This window comes from Oryx dammah, unplaced genomic scaffold, assembly GCF_014754425.2.
Source record: "Oryx dammah isolate SB20612 unplaced genomic scaffold, SCBI_Odam_1.1 HiC_scaffold_24, whole genome shotgun sequence".
In the NCBI taxonomy this organism is placed as follows: domain Eukaryota; kingdom Metazoa; phylum Chordata; class Mammalia; order Artiodactyla; family Bovidae; genus Oryx; species Oryx dammah.
The window spans coordinates 59,736,739-59,760,122 of NW_024070208.1; positions in this window are offsets into that span (position 1 = coordinate 59,736,739).

Genomic DNA, 23,384 nt, shown 5'->3' on the forward strand with positions numbered 1-23,384 from the left:
AGTCCAAAAGACTGTTCTATACATCTGTGTCTCTTTTGCTGTCTTGCATACAGGGTTATCGTTACCATCTTTCTATATTCCATATATATGTGTTAGTACACTGTATTGGTGTTTTTCTTTCTGGCTTACTTCACTCTGTATAATAGGCTTCAGTTTCATCCACCTCATTAGAACTGATTCAAATGTATTCTTCTAAATGGCTGAGTAATACTCCATTGTATATATGTACCACAGCTTTCTTATCCATTCGTCTGCTGATGGACATCTAGGTTGCTTCCATGTCCTGGCTATTATAAACAGTGCTGCAATGAACATTGGGGTACACGTGTCTCTTTCAATTCTGTTTTCCTCGATGTGTATGCCCAGCAGTGGGATTGCTGGGTCATAAGGCAGTTCTATTTCCAGTTTTTTAAGGAATCTCCACACTGTTCTCCATAGTGGCTGTACTAGTTTGCATTCCTACCAACAGTGTAAGAGGATACTCCCCATTTTATAAGTGGTATATTTCATTATGCAAACAAGTTAATAACCAGTATAGAAATAAATAGGACCAATATATTAAGAATGTTGTTCAAGAATTAAAAAACATAATATTTCACCCAGATAAGTATAAGTTGGATGTTTTTAAGCTAGTTAAAATACACATTCATTCAATGAATAAATACCTTTGCCCATTACTATGTACCAGGTAGTTTTCTAGGTACTGAGCAAACAATAATAAACATAACATACCAAAAAATTACCCCATGAAGTTTGAACCTGCAAGTTTGCAATGACTAGCAGATATGTGGTTGGAAATGTCAGGTAGGCATAGGATGTTTGGACTTGGAGATCATGAGAGAACTAGACTGAGGATGCAAAATCCAGGATTTAGCATTTATATATTTAAATCATCAGGCTACATGAGATAGTTTAGAAACTTAGGTTAAGTAATAAAAAATAATAATGTTGAAAAGTCCAGAGGCACTCCCAAATTTAAGGTTGAGAATGATGTTTAAGAATTTAGGTGAAAGAAGCATTTCAAGAAAAATAGGGTATTATACTATATGTAATAATCCTAAGTAGATAAAGTATGATTACTGCAATTTGATCACTGAAATTGCCAACACAAAATTTGCTGGTGACTTTGGAAAGAGATCTTTTAGTAGAGTTTGTGGACAAAAACCAGTGGAAGTGGAGAACATGAAGCCAGCAATTCTCTTCTACTCTTTCAAGAAAAATTTCTGTAAAGAGGAGATAAATGGAACAGAAGCTAGGATAAAAGCAGAGATTCTTTTAAGATGGAAGAAGCAGTTAATTTCCATGATGGTATGAATAATAAAAAAGAAAATTGGTAGCTGCAAAACAGGAGAATCAATATATTAGTAGCAGTGTCCTTGAGAATGTATGAGGGCATTAGATTCAGGGAGAGGGTTCAGCCTTAGCTATGAACATGGCAGTCCATCTATTGTTTATGCACAAATAGTGAATTGTTGTTTAGTCATTAAGTTGTGCCCAACTCCATGGACTGCAGTAAATGCTAACAGTAAATTAATATAATAAATAATTAATTTGATTTCCCCAAAGAACTCAATAGATTGAAACTAAAAGAATTTTACTTCACATTCTTCATATCTTGAGTCTATAAATATCTCTGGGCACTGAAATAGTTATGAATAGATGTATTGTATATTGCATTCTACCTAATCTACCTGATCATTGTGGTGATTCTATGGGGAAATAAAGCAGATAGATTTACACGTACATATATAATAATGATTATATTAAAATATATTTTATTTATTCATTATAACTGAAACTGAATAAGGGTAAAGAGTGAATGATTTAAAATACATTTTTCTTTATTTTGTGAGATGATCTAAAAGTAAAACAGAATTCAAACTGGCATGACAACATGATACACTGTGACACTGAAAACTTATACTGAACTTCCAACAAAGTGCATATTTCTTTTTGGTTATAGGTGTGAATATTTCTTGTATAGCACTTTTGTGTGTGTCTATCTACAAGATAAACACCAGTCTCTTTATTTTCTGACTCAATTCTTTAGAAGCATAGGTATGACCATAAAATTTCAAATTTTTCTATTACAGCATGATTTTTTAAGTAAATGACTAAAATGTCAATATATATGGAAAAACTATATAATTTAGAAAAGTTAAAACTTTGCAATTTCTGTCTCATTAAATATTTTATTATGTTACTAATACTGAATTCTATTCAAATAGACATAAACTATCAGAAGGTTTTAAAACTGCAATCTAACAACAGCAATCAACTTTGTTTACATATGTATACAAGTGACAATAATACCTCAAACACTAAAAACACTAAATTCAAAATTTAAGATTGGTAAGTGGCTGCTGACTCCTGCATAGAGTTTGAATTTGATCTTTTTTTTTTTTTTTTGCATCGCTGTTAAAATCCAGCCAACTGTAAGCAAATATATTACTTTTGCCTGTGATTCTATGTACACACACACATATATATGTATATGTACACAAACACATATGTAAAATAGATTTTAAACTATATTAAAATATATTTTAAATTTAAAATATATCCTCTATATATAGCTCATAGCATTATAATTGATTTCTTTCTGCTAGAGTGTAAAATAAGAGCTTTAAAACTACATTTATATTTTAATAAAGTGACAGTGAAAGTCACTCAGTTGTGTCCGACTCTTTGTGACACCATGGACTATACAGTCCATGGAATTCTCCAGGCCAGAATACTGGAGTGGGTAGCCATTCCCTTCTCCAGGGGATCTTCCCAACCTGGGGGTAGAATCCAGGTCTTCCGGATTGCAGGTGGATTCTTTACCAGCTGAGCCACCAGGGAAGTTTTAATAAGACATCATAAATGTATTGCTATTTTTACCAAAATGAGTCTATTCATGAATAATTATGGTTATAGCTGTATTTTGTCTGTATTTCTATGAGTGTTCACTTATTTCATGATATAAGCTTTGAGTTTGTGAGTGCAAAGACTTAGACTGTCCCTTTGGAATTTGGATACAGATCATAAGAAAATGGGAGGAATACTAGTAGAAATCATTTTGATTATAGTCTTGCACACAGAATTATGTAAAAGTCCCTTTCCTACCCACCTAGCCCCAGTAAATACAAGGAATAAGCAAATTATTTGAAAATATGGTTGTATTCCAAACTGGAAATAACTTAAGGACTCAAAAAAAGATAAAAGCAAGATTAAATGAAAAGCTGTGATATAGAGGAAAATAGTATTATTAATGATGAGTCGGTAAAGGTCAGAAAGAAATAGAATTTGAATTAATGACAGAAATATAGTATAAAGAAAGCACAAATCTGATTCCTTTGTTCTGTATTCACTCTTAATTTGAAATTTCTCTCACTAAAGAGGCAAAGATGATTTTCCTAATCCTCGACTCATAGGCAATTTTAAGCATGTTTTCACTTGCTTTTCATGTTTAAGGATTGTTGCATGTTTCCACTTTCCTTCTTTGGCTTCTTACCATGACCACTAGAAAAGAGGAACATTTTCCATGTGCCACTAGTCTCAGGAGCAAGATAAGGTCACTTAACCCGAATCACTCAACCAGCAGCCAATTCAAAGAACTTTAACCTAAAACACACTGATTACTTTAAATTTAATTTTTATAGGTCTTTTTATGTAAGATAGATAACAAATAATACAAATTTAAGTGCAAATAATATTTAGTATAGTCATGATAATAATATTTGGTATAGTCATGATAATAATATTTGGTATAGTCATGATAATAATATTTGGTATAGTCATGATAATAATATTTAGCATATTTTCATGTAGTATGTGAAAAAAAATACAGTCATGAGAAGAAATGACCATGTGAAGAAAAATACAGTCAAGGATAAAAACAACTGGTATACCTGAATTCAGTTCATTTCAGTCGCTCAGTCGTGTCCGACTCTTTGCGACTCCATGAATCGCAGCACACCAGGCCTCCCTGTCCATCACCAACTCCCAGAGTTCACTCAGAAACACGTCCATCGAGTCAGTGATGCCATTCAGCCATTTCATCCTCTGTCGTCCCCTTCTCCTCCTGCCCCCAATCCCTCCCAGCATCAGAGTCTTTTCCAATGAGTCAACTCTTCGCATGAGGTGGCCAAAGTACTGGAGTTTCAGCTTTAGCATCATTCCTTCCAAAGAAATCCCAGGGCTGATCTCCTTCAGAATGGACTGGTTGGATCTCCTTGCAGTCCGAGGGACTCTCAAGAGTCTTCTCCAACACCGCAGATCAAAAGCATCAATTCTTCAGTGCTCAGCCAACAGTCCAACTCTCACAGTCCAACTCTCACATGCATACATGACCACAGGAAAAACCATAGCCTTGACTAAATGGATCTTTGTTGGCAAAGTAATGTCTCTGCTTTTGAATATGCTATCTGGGTTGGTCATAACTTTTCTTCCAAGGACTAAGCGTCTTTTAATTTCATGGCTGCAGTCACCATCTGCAGTGATTTTAGAGCCCCCAAAAATAAAGTCTGACACTGTTTCCACTGTTTCCCCATCTGAATTAGACAATGATAAATAGAACAGAAACAATTTTCGAGTTACAGTATAAGAATATCATCTTGAAGTTAATAGTGAATCTAAAGATAATGTGTGGATATATCAAATAATAAATAAAATGGTGAAGTGAAAGAATGAAGGAAGTAGTATGAGAGCCTTATATTAAATTAACCACAAGTATCATAAAAATTATATTTAATATGGAATATTCAACAACATGGCATTCCTAGCTAAATTACTGGTATTAAAGAATGAAGAAACTATTTTTCAGTCATCCAGGGAATATAATGCAAATAGCATGAGAAGGAGGGAAATCAGATTGACAGTACATTTCTTGAAAGTAAATTGAGTGCCAAAACCACAGAGCAATGCTTATGAAGTGCTAAAGAAAAAAAAAAAAATTGATTATACAGAAATGTAATATAAACCCTCCAGAATATTAGGCATTATGTCAAGGGACAAACATAAGAAAATATGATTAAACTTAAGAACATATCACTCATAAACACTTCTTGAAAAAATCTAGGTAAAATGATAGGTTATAAGGCAATGCCATTAATGTAAATAAATATTATTGAACAATTGTGGGCATACTAGAAGAGAAATGTTACAAATTGGGTAGTAAAGTAATATTAATATAATTAACAATATTGAAAGTGAGAAGAGGGGACTTAGCAAAATCAGGAAGAAATATGAGCACATTAATGACCTCATCTTTTATATCATGTTTATATTTGAAACTGACAATTATTTATAAAATATAATGACTTTAATCCTAATATTATTTTTGCAAGTTTCAAATATGCAATATTTATTATTAGTCTTTATCATTATTATTACTCTTGTTTATCTTATTATTATTCTTTTCTAGTTGGAGGACAACTTCTTTACAATGCTTCTCTAGCTTCCGCCATATGACAGCATGAATCAGTCATAATCATATATATATCCCCTTCCTCTTGAGTCCCCTGCCCAATCTCCCACTTCTAGATTGTCACTGAGCACCAGGAAGGGCTCCCTGTGTTATATATAACAGCTTCCTATTTTACACATGATACTGTATATGTATATGTATCAATGCTACTTTATCAATCTGTCCTACCCTCTACTTCCTCCATAGTGTCCACAAGTTGCTTTCTATGTTTATGTCTCCATTCCTTCTCTGAAAATAAGTTCATCAGTACTTTTCTAGATTCCATATATATATGTATTAATATACAGCATTTGTTTTTCTCTTTCTGACTTACTTCACTCTATATAACAGGTTCTAGGTTCATCCACCCCACTGCATCTCAAATCCATTCCTTTTCATGCCTGAGTAATATTCCATTGTACATATGTACCACATCTTCTTTTCCATATTAAAATAATTATTACATATTAATGCATAATATTAATATATATTAAATATATATATATTTTTTCATATGCCAAAGGAACCTTAGTGGGAGGTGGGCCTGATGTCCCCTTGTTTTCCCAGCTGCATGGAGTGTTGCTTGCTGAGAGCTTGCAGATGAATTTGCCTGGTGGGCAGTCTGTGTCTATTAATAATAATAAGAGCCCCCCGCCTTCTTGCTTCAATGCAGGATAACCTTCACAGATGTGAGATCACAGAACATTCCCCCAATAAACCTCCTGCATGGAAACACCTTTCCCATAGCATGCCTCCTAAGGTCACTGGCCAATGAAATTTGGTACCAGGAGTTATCCAGAAATCTGACTCTAAAATGCAGTCTCACAACTGGATAACCAATTATCTGGGAGGCAAAGTAAACCCTGTAATGTCAGTTCATGTACTCAGCTTCTGGCATCCTGTCCCGGTTCAACTGTTAAAATTTTCATGAGATAAAGTATGAAAGTCTAACAATGATTAATCACCAACTAAAGGAAATGTAGGGGCTTTAATGTTCAGTGCTAAAGAATCTGCCTGCAATGCAGGAGACGCAAGTTTGATCTTTGGTCCAGGAAGATACCTTGGAGAAGAAAATGGCAACCCACTCCAATATTCTCACCTGGGAAATCCCATGGACAGAGAAGCCTGGTGGGCTACAGTCTATGGGGTTACAAAAGAGTCAGACATAGCTTAGCGACTAAACAACAAAGGCAATAGGTTAAACCTCCATGAAAATATAATTATTTCCTGAAACCAGAGGGTAGAAACAGCTGAGAATCAGTCCCATGACTTAATTATCAGGGTGGCAGAGCTCCAGAAAAGATTGACTTTTTTAACTCTAGCAAGTATTTATACCAAGGTCAGTGCCATTCTTGAGAAGGAGTAGAACCCTGAGATTTGGGATAGGGCATTTGAGTTGACACATTTGGAAAATCTGAATCTCAGTACTCTCCTAAACCCTCTGGATCTACAGAAGGATCTGCTCCTTTCTGTTAGCATTTAGAAACTACCTCTTCCCTCATGCTTGGAAACAATACAGTGGTCTTTGCTTGACATGAAAGCATGCAGCCTCCAATTCTGCCTCCAGCCTCAGGGTTTGCTTTTGTCATTCCTCCTGGACACTAGGTTATATCAAAACATAATCAAGCTTTGGAAGAGCTCACTCTTGTAAAAGAAGATGTAGCTATCAATATTAGAGGAGGAAATGGCAACCCACTCCACTATTCTTGCCTAGAGAATTCTGTGGACAAAGGAGCCTGGTGGGGTACAGTCCATGGAGTCTCAAAAAGTCAGACACAACTAAGTGACTGAGCACAGAACTAGCAATATATGTCAAAGAAGCTGTGTGATTTATGAAACAAATTAACTTGCAAAAAGCCAAGGAATTGGAATTTAAAGATTTTAGATCAAGAAGGACAGGACACAAAGCTGAGTAAGGCAATTTACCTATATGGGAGCATTCTCCATTGATATATGATTAAAAACCCTGGCAAAGTCCTGGGAGGCAGGGCTAAACTTGAGTGGCTTTTGAAATATTGAAAAAAATCATGGTCCACATGAAATAAAGTAGACAGGACAGGATTTAAATGAAACATATTGAAGAAAGAGATAATAAACCTTGGAAAACTGGGCATGTTATGATTATATACATTCAGAAAATCCACTTGCTAATTATACTCTGTGGGAAAGTACATTTACAAAAACAAATTTGGAATGTACCAATGCAGTATCTTTGAGAAGTTCAGAAGTAGGCTGATGGCAAGAGATGCTTTGATAGTACTGAGTATCTTGTTACTATTGGGGTTAAGGGGATATTACAAAACATAGAAAACAAGTAGCATTTAAATATCAAAATAAAAGTGTATGCTGTTATCATTATGGGCAACAAATTGCCGTGACATCCAGAAACAGTCTGAAATGCCCAAAACCAAGTGATAGGACAGATATGTGTGGTGCCAATAAAGTATTGCTATATTTACACAATTAAACAAAATCCATGATGAATGATGAGAAGGCTGAGAGAAGTCAATTTAAGAAAAAGTGGCAATTTGCAGTTTAATTTCTAATTGTGAACCAGTTCTCAAATCTGGATCTCATATACTAAAGGAGGGGCTGATTTTGCAAGAAAGTATTAAAAGTAAAAACATTTACTATCAAAAAAGCATTTAAAAAGATGAATAGATACATATAGGTGAATTATTGTCCAACAATTACTTTATACCAAGAAAATGAACAGGGTACCTTTTGAGGAGAAATATAGAATCACTTGTGAGACTTTGATTCTGTTAATATAAGTCTTAGACTGTCTTTAGCTTATAAACAACAGAAATGTATTTATCACCATTCTGGAGACTGAAATTCTATCAGGATGCTAGCATTTGTTGAGTGAAGATTCTTTTCATGGTTGAGGACTTTTTGTTGTGTTCTCACATGGCAGAAAGGGCTAAAGAGCTCTCTTGGGGCCTTTTATAAGGGCATTAATCTTATTCATAGAAGTTCTACTGTTATGACATAATCACTTCTCCAAACCCCTATCTTCTAATACCATCTCAATGGACTATAGAATTTCAACAGAAGAATTTTGAGGGACACAAACATTCACACTGTAACAACGCTCCTTTTGAGAGAATCAGTTCCTAGGCAGGTTGATAAGTCTAGGAGTCCCCAAGAAGAGCTGCTGCTGCTGTTCCTGCTAAGTCGCTTCAGTCATGTCCGAATCTGTGTGACCCCATAGACAGCAGCCCACCAGGCTCTGCCATCCCTGGGATTCTCCAGGCGAGAACACTGGAGTGGGTTGCCATTTCCTTCTCCAATACATGAAAGTGAAAAGTGAAAAGTGAAAGTGAAGTCACTCAGTCGTGTCCAACTCTTCACAACCCCATGGACTGTAGCCTACCAGGTTCTTCTGTCCATGGGATTTTCCACGTGAGACTGCTGGAGTTGGGTGCCATAGAGGGGTCTGGAATTCTCAAGGAGGAAGAAAGGACAAATTTTTTTTTTTCCTCTACATTCCTTGGGATTACATAACAATAATGTATCCTGCTTGAGGACAGTCTCTGGAAAAAACCATCTGGCTAATCTTGTTATCTTGAAATGTAAATTATGGGAGTGGGTCTCAATTCAGTTCAGTTCATTTCAGTCACTCAGTCACCTCCAACTCTTTGCGACCCCATGAATTGCAGCATGCCAGGCCTCCCTGTCCAACACCAACTCCCGGAGTTTACCCAAACTCATGTCTATTGAGTTGGTGCCATCCAACCATCTCATCCTCTGTCATCCCCTTTATTATAATATAATAAAATCCCAACAATAGCTCTCAGATAAAGTAAGGCTTCATCAACCTTCTATGGAGAAACACTGGCGGTTAGAAATTATTCTGCATGTATGTTGTGAACAAAGAAATTTTAGTGTGCACAGACTGAATTTTGAAATTTATTTACAAAAATTCAGTTCAATTCATTTCAGTCACTCAGTCGTGTCCGACTCTTTGCAACCCCATGAATTGCAGCACGCCAGGCCTCCCTGTCCATCACCAACTCCCGGAGTTCACTCAGACTCACGTCCATCAAGTCAGTGATGCCATCCAGCCACCTCATTCTCTATTGTCCCCTTCTCCTCCTGCCCCCAATCCCTCGCAGCATCAGAGTCTTTTCCAATGAGTCAACTCTTTGCATGAGCTGGTCAAAGTACTAGAGTTTCAGCTTTAGCATCATTCGTTCCAAAGAAATCCCAGGGTTGATCTCCTTCAGAATGGATTCGTTGGATCTCCTTGTAGTCCAAGGGACTCTCAAGAGTCTTCTCCAACACCACAGTTCAAAAGCATCAATTCTTTGGGGCTCAGCCTTCTTCACAGACCAACTCTCACATCCATACATGACCACAGGAAAAACCATAGCCTTGACTAGATGGACCTTAGTCGGCAAAGTAATGTCTCTGCTTTTGAATATGCTATCTAGGTTGGTCATAACTTTTCTTCCAAGGAGTAAGCGTCTTTTAATTTCATGGCTGCAGTCATCATCTGCAGTGATTCTGGAGCCTAAAAAAATAAGTCTGACACTGTTTCCACTGTTTCCCCATCTATTTCCCATGAAGTGATGGGACCGGATGCCGTGATCTTCGTTTTCTGAATGTTGAGCTGTAAGCCAACTTTTTCACTCTCCTCTTTCACTTTCATCAAGAGGCTTTTGAGTTCCTCTTCACTTTCTGCCATAAGGGTGGTGTCATCTGCATATCTGAGGTTATTGATATTTCTCCCAACAAGCTTGATTCCAGCTTGTGTTTCTTCCAGTCCAGCGTTTCTCATGATGTACTCTGCATAGAAGTTAAATAAGCAGGGTGACAATATACAGCCTTGACATACTCCTTTTCCTATTTGGAACCAGTCTGTTGTTCCGTTTCCAGTTCTAACTGTTGCTTCCTGATCTGCATATAGGTTCGTCAAGAGGCAGGTCAGGTGGTCTGGTATTCCCATCTCTTTCAGAATTTTCCACAGTTTATTGTGATCCACACAGTCAAAGGCTTTGGCATAGTCAATAAAGCAGAAATAGATGTTTTTCTGAAACTCTCTTGCTTTTTCCATGATCCAGCAGGTGTTGGCAATTTGATCTCTGGTTCCTCTGCCTTTTCAAAAACCAGCTTGAACATCTGGGAGTTCACAGTTCACGTATTGCTGAAGCCTGGCTTGGGGAATTTTGAGCATTACTTTACAAGTGTGTGAGATAAGTGCAATTGTGCGGTAGTTTGAAAATTCTTTGGCATTGTCTTTCTTTGGGATTGGAATGAAAACTGACCTTTTCCAGTCCTGTGGCCACTGCTGAGTTTTCCAAATTTGCTGGCATATTGAGTGCAGCACTTTCCCAGCACATTCTTTCAGGATTTGAAACAGCTCAACTGGAATTCCATCACCTCCACTAGCTTTGTTCGTAGTGATGCTTTCTAAGGCCCACTGGACTTCACATTCCAGGATGTCTGGCTCTAGGTGAGTGATCACACCATTGTGGTTATCTTGGTCATGTAGATCTTTTTTGCATAGTTCTTCTGTGTATTTTTGGCATCTCTTCTTAATATATTTTGCTTCTGTTAGGTCCATATCATTTCTGTCCTTTATTGAGCCCATCTTTGCATGAAATGTTCCCTTGGTGTCTCTAATTTACAAAAATAAATATCTGTAATGGGCAGTTTTGAATTCCTACAGAGCATTCAGTTACTCTTACCACTTTTCTAACCAAACTTCAGGTTGAGTCTTCAATACCAAAACCATGGTCAATAAAGGCAACTTGCTCATTCTCACCCCCAAGGTAATACAGATTATTGTAAAGCATAATCTGTATTGTAAAGGCTTTGCCAACTAAAGTCCGTCTAGTCAAGGCTATGGTTTTTCCTGTGGTCATGTATGTATGTGAGAGTTGGACTGTGAAGAAGGCTGAGCGCTGAAGAATTGATGCTTTTGAACTGTGGTGTTGGAGAAGACTCTTGAGAGTCCCTTGGGCCGCAAGGAGATCCAACCAGTCCATTCTGAAGGAGATCAGCCCTGGGATTTCTTTGGAAGGAATGATTCTAAAGCTGAAACTCTAGTACTTCGGCTACCTCATGCGAAGAGTTGACTCATTGGAAAAGACTCTGATGCTGCGAGGGATTGGGGGCAGGAGGAGAAGGGGACGACCGAGGATGAGATGGCTGGATGGCATCACTGACTTGATGGACATGCGTCTGAGTGAACTCTGGGAGTTGGTGATGGACAGGGAGGCCTGGTGTGCTGAGATTCATGGAGTCTCAAAGAGTCAGACACGACTGAGTGACTGAACTGAATTGAACTTAAACGATAATCTGATGATCTCCCTTGTTAATCTGATGATCTCCATTAGTTAAAAATGGAGCATCTAATACAGTTTAAGTGAAGAAATCAAACTGGGTAGATTGTTGATTATTCCAGAGTGAGAAAGAACCTTCTGCAACTTCTTGGAAAGCTCTCCACCAAAGTCTGCTTTTCCTCTTCTTTTTAGGAGATGTGATACTAGGTTCACCAGTAAATATTTTGATATCCAGCTGATGTGGAAAAGGACAAAATGCACTCAATCTTAAATAGAGTTGAGAGCCTGGATTATGCCAAATCTGAAGTATCTGGATTTTCAGGTTTGTGATGAAATCAATTTTATTCTTGTTTAAGCCAGTTTGAGGTTTGTTTTCCTTCTCATTTTTCCTCTTGCCAGCAGCTAAAAATATCCTAAGGTAGCTTACAGTGTTATGAGCAAAAAATGTGTTAATGAATGTAAAAGAGTTAGTGCCAAACACATACTTGCACTTGATACTGGGAATAATGTGTATGTGTGTTCTATCTCAGTCAAATAACTAATCATGATACTGGATTTTTACTTAACTCAAATTAAACTAGCTACATTCAGATTAAACATCCAGGGTTATTTTTTGTTCATATTACCTTCAGATTTTATCTTCCTATTGATTATTTTTGTATTGATGCATACATAAGTATAATTCCAATATGGCTCACAGAGTTATGAAGATCAAATATTAAAATAATTTTCATTTAATTTAATTAAAATAATTTTAACAGTACCTGGTACTTACTGAGCTCACAAGAAATTGAACATTATATAAATAATGAATATATACTTTGATTTTTTTCTCTCAAAGTTACTTAAAATTTTAATTTTTTTAATACTAATATTTTGATGGACATTCTGTAGTTTTGATTTCTAATTAATATATTTATAATTAGGACAATGTTGTTTAGTGATATAATTAATTTTTGTTGCAAAGTTGGGAATTGCTGTGTGGTTTGGAAAAGTGTCTCTTCATAACTGTTTCATTGATTTTTCAAAAACTGAGTATTTTAAAGGGTTATTAGTTTGTAATGTATTTGTTGCCTCTCTAGGCCTTAAATCATTTTTAATACTTATTTTACATTATGGTATGTGCCTCCGGATTCTATAGTGTGAAAATTTCGTTACATTTGTCATTCTCATTTTAAGTGGTATAAGTTTTCTGATATATTTTGTAATATTGACTGCTGCTGCTGCTAAGTCACTTCAGTCATGTCCAACTCTGTGCAACCCCATAGACGGCAGCCCATCAGGCTCCTTGGTCCCTGGGATTCTCAAGGCAAGAACACTGGAGTGGGTTGCCATTTCATTCTCCAATGCATGAAAGTGAAGAGTGAAAGTGAAGGCTCCTCCGTCCACGGGATTTTCCAGGCAAGAGTACTGGAGAGGGGTGCCATTGACTAGTATCCTCAATTTTGCTGAAAATTTCAATTTGGGAACACCATTCAGCCTAATTTTAGGGCACATCCCTCCAGAATTTGAATACAGTATACATTTATCACTCTTCGCGAATGAAGAGTGAATTGGCACTTGATGATCTTGTCACAGATACACCTAAAGTGGACTGAAATAGAAAATCCGATCCCAGGTAATGTAAGAAAACTTCCTTTTAAGGATGGTATCACCAGAAAAAAGATGCTGAATGGCTCTTGTGGTATGTTAGGAAACTAACAGTAGGAATAGTTCATCTACTAACACCAGGGAAAGTGAGTTAAAAGGAAGTTTCCTCAGATAAATGAACTTCTCCTCTCTTTCTTCATTAAATTGCCATTTTATGATAAAAATATGTGATTGGGTAAATATCTGATTTTAATTATCTTGGGTATATACTTCAGAGTGGAAATACTGGGTCATACAGTAACACAAAACTTACTGATGAATTACCAAACTGTTTACTAAAGTAACTGCATAAATTTACATTTTCACCAGTAGTTTATGAGTATTCAAATACCTATATCATTTTAATTTTTAATTTCTTTTTATTTTTGAGAAACGAGTTCTTTGTGCAGTCTGTATACAATTCCCTTCTCAGACATAGGACTTACAAATACTTTCTCCCATTCTGTGGTTTGTCTTTTAACTTTTTTAAATGATATCCTTTAAAACATAAAATAATTTCATTCTGATGAACCCTAACTTGTCTATTGTGTGTGTGTGTGTGCACGCACATACATTACTTGTGTTTTTGATGTCCTATCTAAGAAAGCATTGTGAAACCTAAGATCATGAAAATATATCTGTATGTTTTATTCTACAAGATTTAAAGTTTTAACTCTAAAATCTTTATTCCCTTTTAAGATAATTTTAGCATATGGTGTTAGGCAGAATCAATTTCATTATTTTCGTAGTGGAAATGAAGTTGTCCCTGAGCACTTTTTGAAAAGATTATGCTTCCCTAATGAGTTGTCTTGACATCTTTGATGTAATCAATCAATCATAAATGTAAAGATTTGTTTTTGAACTCTCAGCCCTATTCCACTGATTTATATATGTTAATATATAGTCAGTATATAGTATGCCAATACTACATTTTTTCTGATTGCTGTAACTTTGTGATATATTTTGAAATAACAGAGTATGTATGAGTCATTCAACTTTGTGTTTTTGTTTTTTCAAACTGCTTCAATATTCTAGGTGCCTTGAATTTAAGTTAAATTTTAGGATTAATTTACTAATTTCTGCAAAATCAGCTGCTGAGTTTTTAAAAGGAATTGTGTTGTTTCTGTAAATTTATTTGTGGAATATTGCAAACATAGTAATACCAAATCTTTTGATCCACTAACACAAATTCTATTTATTTAGTTTTGTAATTTCTTACAAAAATGATTCCAACTTTTTGGTGCATAATAAGTCTTATATAGCTTGTTAAATTTATTCCTAGCATTTTAATATGATTGACCTTATAATAAATGAACTGTTTTCAACATGTTTATTACCAATAGAAAAAAATGATATTTATATATTAACATTGTGACCAACTGTGGTGAACTTGTTCACTAATTCTGAAAGTTTTCCAGTGAATTCCTTCCAATTTTCTACATACATGATTATGTCATCTAAAATTAGAGATAGATATACTTCTTCCTTTGTGATTTAGAAGGCTCTTATTCCTCTATCTTTCCCAGCTGCTCTAGCTAGTACCTTAGGTACAATGTTGAATAGAAATGTCAAGAGTAGATGACTCTGCTTGTTCCTGATATCAAGGGGAACATTTTCAGTTTATCATCATTAAGTATATGTTGACTGTGCATTTTGAAAGATACCTTTTAGTCAGTTAATAAAAATCCCCTATATTCCTAGTTTGTTAAATTATTTTTCATAATAATTTGTTTGATATTGTCAAATGTTTTTGCATGCATTGAAATGATCATGTGTTTGCATTTATTCTATTAATTGACTGATTTTCATATGCTAAATTTTAATTCCTAGAAGAGATACAAATTGGTCATGAGATATAATTGTTTTCATATGTTTCTAGAATTGCTTTACTGATAGTTTGTTAAAAAGTTACTTTTTCACCTGTTTATTGGTGGCATTTTTTCTGTAGTTTTCTTTTCTTGTCATTGTCTGGTTCTGGTATCCAGATAATCCTGGCTCATAAGATGAGTCAGAAAAAACACTCTCCTCTTATATTATCGGGAAAATTTTGTAAAGTATTGCAGTATTTCTGTCATCTTGTAGAAAATACCATTGAAATAATATAACCCTGGACTCTTGTTTCAGAAAGTTTTAAATTATTCTTTTATCTTCTTTTCTAGTTATGAGTCTATCCAAATGGTATATTGCTTATTGAGTCAGTTTCAGTAGTTTTTGTCTTTCTAGGAATTTGTTCATTTAAACTGGATTTTCTCATTAATTGCTGTAAAATTATTCTTTTCCATTGTAAAATTAGAACTAGATCACTTTGAAAATCAGATTCCCCTCAGGGCTTGTTTTTGCCATTTGTTATTATTTTTGTTGTTATTATTGTTGCTGCCATTGCTCTTTGGTTATTTAGTGACTTTTCAGGACTAATTCTATAAAGTCTGTATTATTTGCCATGTGTAACTAGTAGCCTCTAACTCACCTAATGATTGGTTACGGGTTTCTTTGAATCCTTGGAATCAGTCAGTATTCCACCCTTTGCCAAGAAACCTTGGGTGTGTGGTGGGGCACATAGAGCACAGCAAATGTTTTCCAAGCTTTCCATAAAAACTGGGAAGCACTATAAAATTTTCTAAAAGAAAAATAACTACTTCATTTTATAGCTCTACCAGATACCCTAAACACGCATATACACAAAAATGCATTTACAATAGGCTTCTTTTAAAACAATAAATACTCATGAACCATTTTCAACGTCAGATTACCAAAGTAGGACATATGTTAATAATACTTTGCTAGGTATGATGGTTTCTAAGAATAACTGTGACTTAAGTGTGGTATGAAATGAAGAAGCTGCTTGTTTTTCTATTAATAGTATGTTATTTTCTTGATGTTTTGAAAAATAATTTATATATTGCATTTAAAAATATAATGTTCTAATAAGAAAGCAAATATATGTGTTTGTTAAAATTAGTGGAAAGTAATATTTATGGATGAATTAGCAGCATCTATCACTTGTGCCCAGCACACTAAGCACAGGTGGCTGCGGCCGGTGCACTAAGTGTGGCCAAGAGGAGCTACCCCACGTCTGTGGCCAGGGGCGGCAGCTGGGAGGAGCAACCCCATGTCCAAAGCCCGGTGGCTCCATGGGTGCAGGAGGGCCCAGAGGAGCCATCCCATGCTGAAGGTCAGGAAGGGCAGTGGTGAGGAGATACCTATCATCCAAGGTAAGGAGCAGCAGCTGCACTTTGCTGGAGCAGCCGTGAAGAGTTACCCCATGCCCAGGGTAAGAGAAACCCAAGTAAGATGGTAGGTGTTGCAAGAGGGCATCAGAGGGCAGACACACTGAAAACATACTCACAGAAATCTAGTCAATCTAATCACACTCGGACAACAGCCTTGTCTAACTCAATGAAAGTAAGCCATGCCTGCAGGACAACCCAAGATGGTGGGTCATGATGGAGACGTCTGACAGAATGTGGTCGACTGGAGAAGGAAATGGCAAACCACTTCAGTATTCTTGCCTTGAGAACCCCATGAACAGTATGAAAAGGCAAAATGATAGGATACTGAACGAGGAACTCCCCAGGTCAGTAGGTGCCTGATATGCTACTGGAGATCAGTGGAGAAATAACTCCAGAAAGAATGAAGGGATGGAGCCAAAGCAAAAACAACACCCAGCTATGGATGTGACTGGTGATAGATGCAAGGTCTGATGCTGTAAAGAGCAATATTGCATAGGAACCTGGAATGTCAGGTCCATGAATCAAGGCAAATTGGTAGTGGTCAAACAAGAAATGGCAACAATGAAAGTTGACATTCTAGGAATCAGCAAACTAAAATGGACTGGAATGGGTGAATTTAACTCAGATGACCATTATATCTACTACTGCAGGCAGGAATCCCTCAGAAGAAATGGAGTACCCATCATGGTCAACAGAAGAGTCCGAAATGCAGTACTTGGATGCAGTCTCAAAAATGACAGAATGATCTCTGTTAGTATCCAAGGCAAACCATTCAGTATCACAGTAGTCCAAGTCTATGCCCCAACCAGTAATGCTGAAGAAGCTGAAGTTGAAAGATTCTATGAAGACCTAAAGATCTTTTAGAACTAACATCCAAAAAAAGATGTCCTTTTCATTATAGGGGACTGGAATGCAAAAGTAGGAAGTCAAGAAACACCTGGAGTAACAGGCAAATTTGGCTTTGGAATGCGGAATGAAGCAGCACAAAGACTAATAGAGTTTTGCCAAGAGAATGCACTGGTCATAGCAAACACCCTCTTCCAACAACACAAGAGAAGACTCTACACATGGACATCACCAGATGGTCAAAATGAAATCAGATTGATTATATTCTTTGCAGCCAAAGGTGGAGAAGCTCTATACAGTCAACAAAAACAAGACCAGGAGCGGACTGTGGCTCAGATCATGAACTCCTTATTACCAAATTCAGACTTAAATTGAAGAAAGTAGGGAAAACCGCTAGACCATTCAGGTATGACCTAAATCAAATCCCTTATGATTATACAGTGGAAGTGAGAAATAGATTTAAGGGCCTAGATCTGATAGATAGAGTGCCTGATGAACTATGGAATGAGGTTCATGACACTGTACAGGAGACAGGGATCAAGACCATCCCCATGGAAAAGAAATACAAAAAAGCAAAATGGCTGTCTGGGTAGGCCTTACAAATAGCTGTGAAATGAAGAGAAGCGAAAAACCAAGGAGAAAAGGAAAGATATAAGCATCTGAATGCAGAATTCCAAAGAATAGCAAGAAGAGATAAGAAAGCCTTCTTCAATGATCAATTCAAAGAAATAGAGGAAAAGAAGAGAATGGGAAAGACTAGAGATCTCTTCAAGAAAATTAGAGATACTAAGGGAGCATTTCATGCAAAGATGGGCTCAATAAAGGACAGAAATGGTATGGACCTAACAGAAGCAGAAGATATTAAGAAGAGGTGGCAAGAATACACAGAAGAACTATACAAAAAAGATCTTCACGACCTGGATAATCATGGTGGTGTGATCACTCATCTAGAGCCAGACATCTTGGAATGTGAAGTCAAGTGGGCCTTAGAAAGCATCACTATGAACAAAGCTAGTAGAGGTGATGGAATTCCAGTTGAGCTATTTCAAATCCTGAAAGATGATGCTGTGAAAGTGCTGCACTCAATATGCCAGCAAATTTGGAAAACTCAGCAGTGGCCACAGGACTGGAAAAGATCCGTTTTCCTTCCAATCCCAAAGAAAGGCAATGCCAAAGAATGCTCAAACTACCACACAATTGCACTCATCTCACACGCTAGTAAAGTAATGCTCAAAATTGTCCAAGCCAGGCTTCAAGAATACGTGAACCGTGAACTTTCTGATGTTCAAGCTGGTTTTAGAAAAGACAGAGGAACCAGAGATCAAATTGCCAACATCCGATGGATCATGGAAAAAGCAAGAGAGTTCCAGAAAAACATCTACTTCTGCTTTATTGACTATGCCAAAGCCTTTGACTGTGTGGATTACAATAAACTGTGGAAAATTCTGAAAGAGATGGGAATACCAGACCACCTGACCTGCCTCTTGAGAAATCTATATGCAGGTTAGCAAGCAACAGTTAGAACTGGACATGGAACAACAGACTGCTACCAAATAGGAAAGGAGTACGTCAAGGCTGTATATTGTCACCCTGCTTATTTAACTTCTATGCAGAGTACATCATGAGAAACTCTGGACTGGAAGAAACACAAGCTGGAATCAAGATTGCCGGGAGAAATATCAATAACCTCAGATATGCAGATGACACCACCCTTATGGCAAAAAGTGAAGAGGAACTAAAAAGCCTCTTGATGAAAGTGAAAGAGGAGAGTGAAAAAGTTGGCTTAAAGCTCAACATTCAGAAAACAAAGATCATGGCATCCGGTCCCATCACTTCATGGGAAATAGATGGGGAAACAGTGGAAAAAGTGTCAGACTTTATTTTTTGGGCTCCAAAATCATTGCAGATGGTGACTGCAGCTATGAAATTAAAAGACACTTACTCCTTGGAAGAAAAATTATGATCAACCTAGATAGTATATTCAAAAGCAGAGACATTACTATGCCGACTAAGGTCCATCTAGTCAAGGCTATGGTTTTTCCAGTGGTCATGTATGCATGTGAGAGTTGGACTGTGAAGAAGGCTGAGTGCCGAAGAATTGATGCTTTGGAACTGTGGTGTTGGAGAAGACTCTTGAGAGTCCCTTGGACTACAAGGAGATCCAACCAATCCATTCTGAAGGAGATCAACCCTGGGATTTCTTTGGAAGGAATGATGCTAAAGCTGAAACTCCAGTACTCTGGCCACCTCAGGCAAAGAGTTGACTCATTGGAAAAGACTTTGATGCTGGGAAGGATTGGGGGCAGGAGGAGAAGGGGATGACAGAGGTTGAAATGGCTTGATGGCATCACTGACTCTATGAATGTGAGTCTGAGTGAACTCTTGGAGTTGGTGATGGACAGGGAGGCTTGGCATGCTGTGATTCATGGGGTCGCAAAGAGTCGGACTTGACTGAGCAACTGAACTGAACTGAACTGATTTCTTTTGTCTGTAAACTATTCTGATCAATATTGTATTTATTTTTGTATCTTATTATAATTAATATATCTATGCATATAATTTATATTATATGACTGATGACATTTTTGCTGAAAATATAATTTTGTATTCTGTGGTACAGAAAACTAAATATTGGATAAGTCAGGTTAAATGATTAAATTTGCATAAATTCTTGCATATAGTTACTATTTAAACAACCCTAAATCAGTCAGTTGAAAACAAAATTTGCATCAGATATACTCAGTTTTTATCTATCTGTATAAGACAAAAGTCATCTGGGATACTGACATAGCATGGATAAACATTCACATTTTCAATTCTTATCCAGATGCTTGTGATAGTAAATGCACAACATATGTTTGTTCAGCAAGTTATAGTTATAGAAATAGTGTTTGTTATAGTCTGCTGAATAAATTTGCCCATCCTTTGTCTGCTTACATGGTATGTCAGAATATGTAAAATCCTTTAAAATTGTTTTAAAGAAAGCTATGAACCAGCCAAACTTAAATTCACATCCTGCATAGTATATACCATATTTGATGGTTGTCAATTCCTACTGGTAGAAATTAACACTCTAAAGTTGTAGTTTTATTGCAGATTCCCCATTTGCAGTTAATTTTCAACATGACAAACTGAGACATAGCTAGTCAGATCCCACTGGGTTCACTATTCGTTTTGTTCAGCAGCCCTGTAAGACTGATCTGAACATAAAGATCACACTGGCTTTAAATAGAATTCCACAGAAGGCAAAACAAAGTGAAAGAAAAGATCCTTGCATATCCTATGTGTGTTGCTCAAAGGAAAAAATATATATTGTACCAAATTATTGTTTCTATTGCAATATCTTAAGTGCATATTTTCCCAGGCTTAAATTAACAACTGAATTACTAAATTTGAAATTTCACCAATTTTATGCAGTTTAACTTTCAGTTTGGGGGGGCAAGGTTAGGAATTCGTACAAATAAATTTTAAAACTTTATTTTTTAAAAAACATTATCATGGAATGATTTTAGAATACTAGAAAAGACTTTTAAAATAAACTTATTTGACCTTGACATTTAGAAGAAAAGATTTAAATAACTTTTTCAATGGCAGCATTTTCACTAGATATTTCATTTATGACTCCTCTGAAACAAAACATTTTATATCATAGTTCTATGAATAAAATTGTGTTCATTTTAAATAGACCTAAACTATTGGCTAATCCATAATGCATTTTAACTTTTGGCCCTCTTTGCAAAAAAGAGAACATTTTCCCATTTGATTCCCCTATTATTTATCTGATATTTTCCATTAGGAAAACAAAATCATTTCAATACTGAGGCTGAACTAATACAAATGCAAGTTAGGTGTGAAAGTCTATTTCAAGGATTTCCAAGTAAAAATGATATGTACAAAACTTAATAATTCAAAATAACACAAAATCACTCCCTTTCCCTCAAGTGTCCTATTGCAGTTCTTATAATAACTTTTCAATTCATGCTACCATTTTTGGATTGTTTTTTATAATGTCCACTATTGTACATTATTTTTCACTTTTTTTATAATATTTATATATAAAACTATACTGATAACGTGCAATGAAAATTGAGTATTTTAACACACAATGTAGACTGATGGATTTCATATTAACTTGCAGAACCAAAAAGGAAGTAGAAGCTTACTGATATTTTAGATAAGTCACATTATACCTCAAAATGTAAAAAATGCTTCCTCATTCATAGACACACTCTGTTTTAGTAAACAAGCTTAAAATGCCATAGTAGGATACCAAAAACTGATGACTTAGACAACAGAGTCTTATTTTCTCACAATTGTGGAGGATGGAAGTTTAAAATCTACACTTGTGTTCTCACATGTCCTTTTCCTGTATATGTCTGTGTGTGTGCGTGTGCGTGAGTGCCCTTGGTGTCTCTTCCTTTTCTTGAAAGGACATCTGTCCTATTAGATTACATAGATTATGGCTTCTCACTTATGACTTCATTTAACCTTGCATGTGTGATCAGTTGCTCAGTTGTGTCCAATGCTTTGTGACCCCTCACAGTAGCCTGCCAGGCTCCTCTGTCCATGAAATTTTTCAGGCAAGAATACCGGAGCACGTTGCCAGTTTCATCCTCCAGGGACTCCCCTAGTAGTTCAGTGATAAAGAATCCACCTGTGATGCACGATACTTGGATTAAATCCCTGGGTTGGGAATAACCCCTGGAGAAGGAAATGGCAACCCATTCCAGTATTCTGGCCTGGGAAACCCCATGGACAAGGAAACCTGGCAGGCTACAGTCCATGTGGTCTCAAGAGAGCTGGAGACAACTTAGTGACTAAACAAGAAGAAAATACTTTTCATGGATGATGTAGTATAGAGTGGTCCCTTAAAACGATGATAGGTAACAGGCATGTTAAACAATACAACTATTTACAAATCAGTGTGAATTGATCTATCAACTTTTATTAATACTAAATAAAAGATTGTGACTAAGTAAAAAAGAAATGGATGTGTACTAAGGACACTGATACCTCAGAAGAAGAAAGTGTCAAACAATGAGAGAACTATCGAAAATGAAGCTAGGGGGCTGGAAGGAAGACAAAAAAATCACAGCCATGCCTAAGTCTAGAGTCAAATCTGATGACAATACATTCATTAAAATGTTATTTATGCTAAATCTATCATAGGTTGTATTGTCTCTAAAAAAGTTAGTAAGGAAGGTAGTTAACTGTAGTTTTCAAAAGTTCTAAAATAAAATTTGGAGATGAAAAAGGCCTTAAAAACAGAGAAATATTATGCTGTGTTTTGCCATCAGCCAGATTATTTAGACCATAGCATTAGATAATGTTAATAGGAAAAAAATATTGTTTTACAGAAATGAAGTGATTCACAGATAATGAAAAATCAAGTATTCCAAGTAATATCTTCATAAATAAAATACTGTTTTTTTTTTTTTTTAATTTATTTATTTATTTTTAATTTTTACTTTACAATTCTGTATTGGTTTTGGCATAGATTGACATGAATCCACCACAGGTGTACATGCGTTCCCAAACATGAACCCCCCTCCCACCCCCCTCCCCACAACATCTCTCTGGGTCATCCTCGCGCGTCAGCCCCAAGCGTGTCATATCCTGCATCAGACATAGACTGGTATTTCGATTCTTACATGTTATTATACATGTTTCAATGCCATTCTCCCAAATCATCACACCCTCTCCCTCTCCCTCTGAGTCCAAAAGTCCGCTATACACATCTGTGTCTCTTTTGCTGTCCTGCATACAGGGTCATCATTGCCATCTTCCTAAATTCCATATATATGTGTTAGTATACTGTATTGGTGTTTTTCTTTCTGGCTCACTTCACTCTGTATAATCGGCTCCAGTTTCATCCATCTCATCAGAACTGATCCAAATGTATTCTTTTTAATGGCTGAGTAATACTCCATTGTGTATATG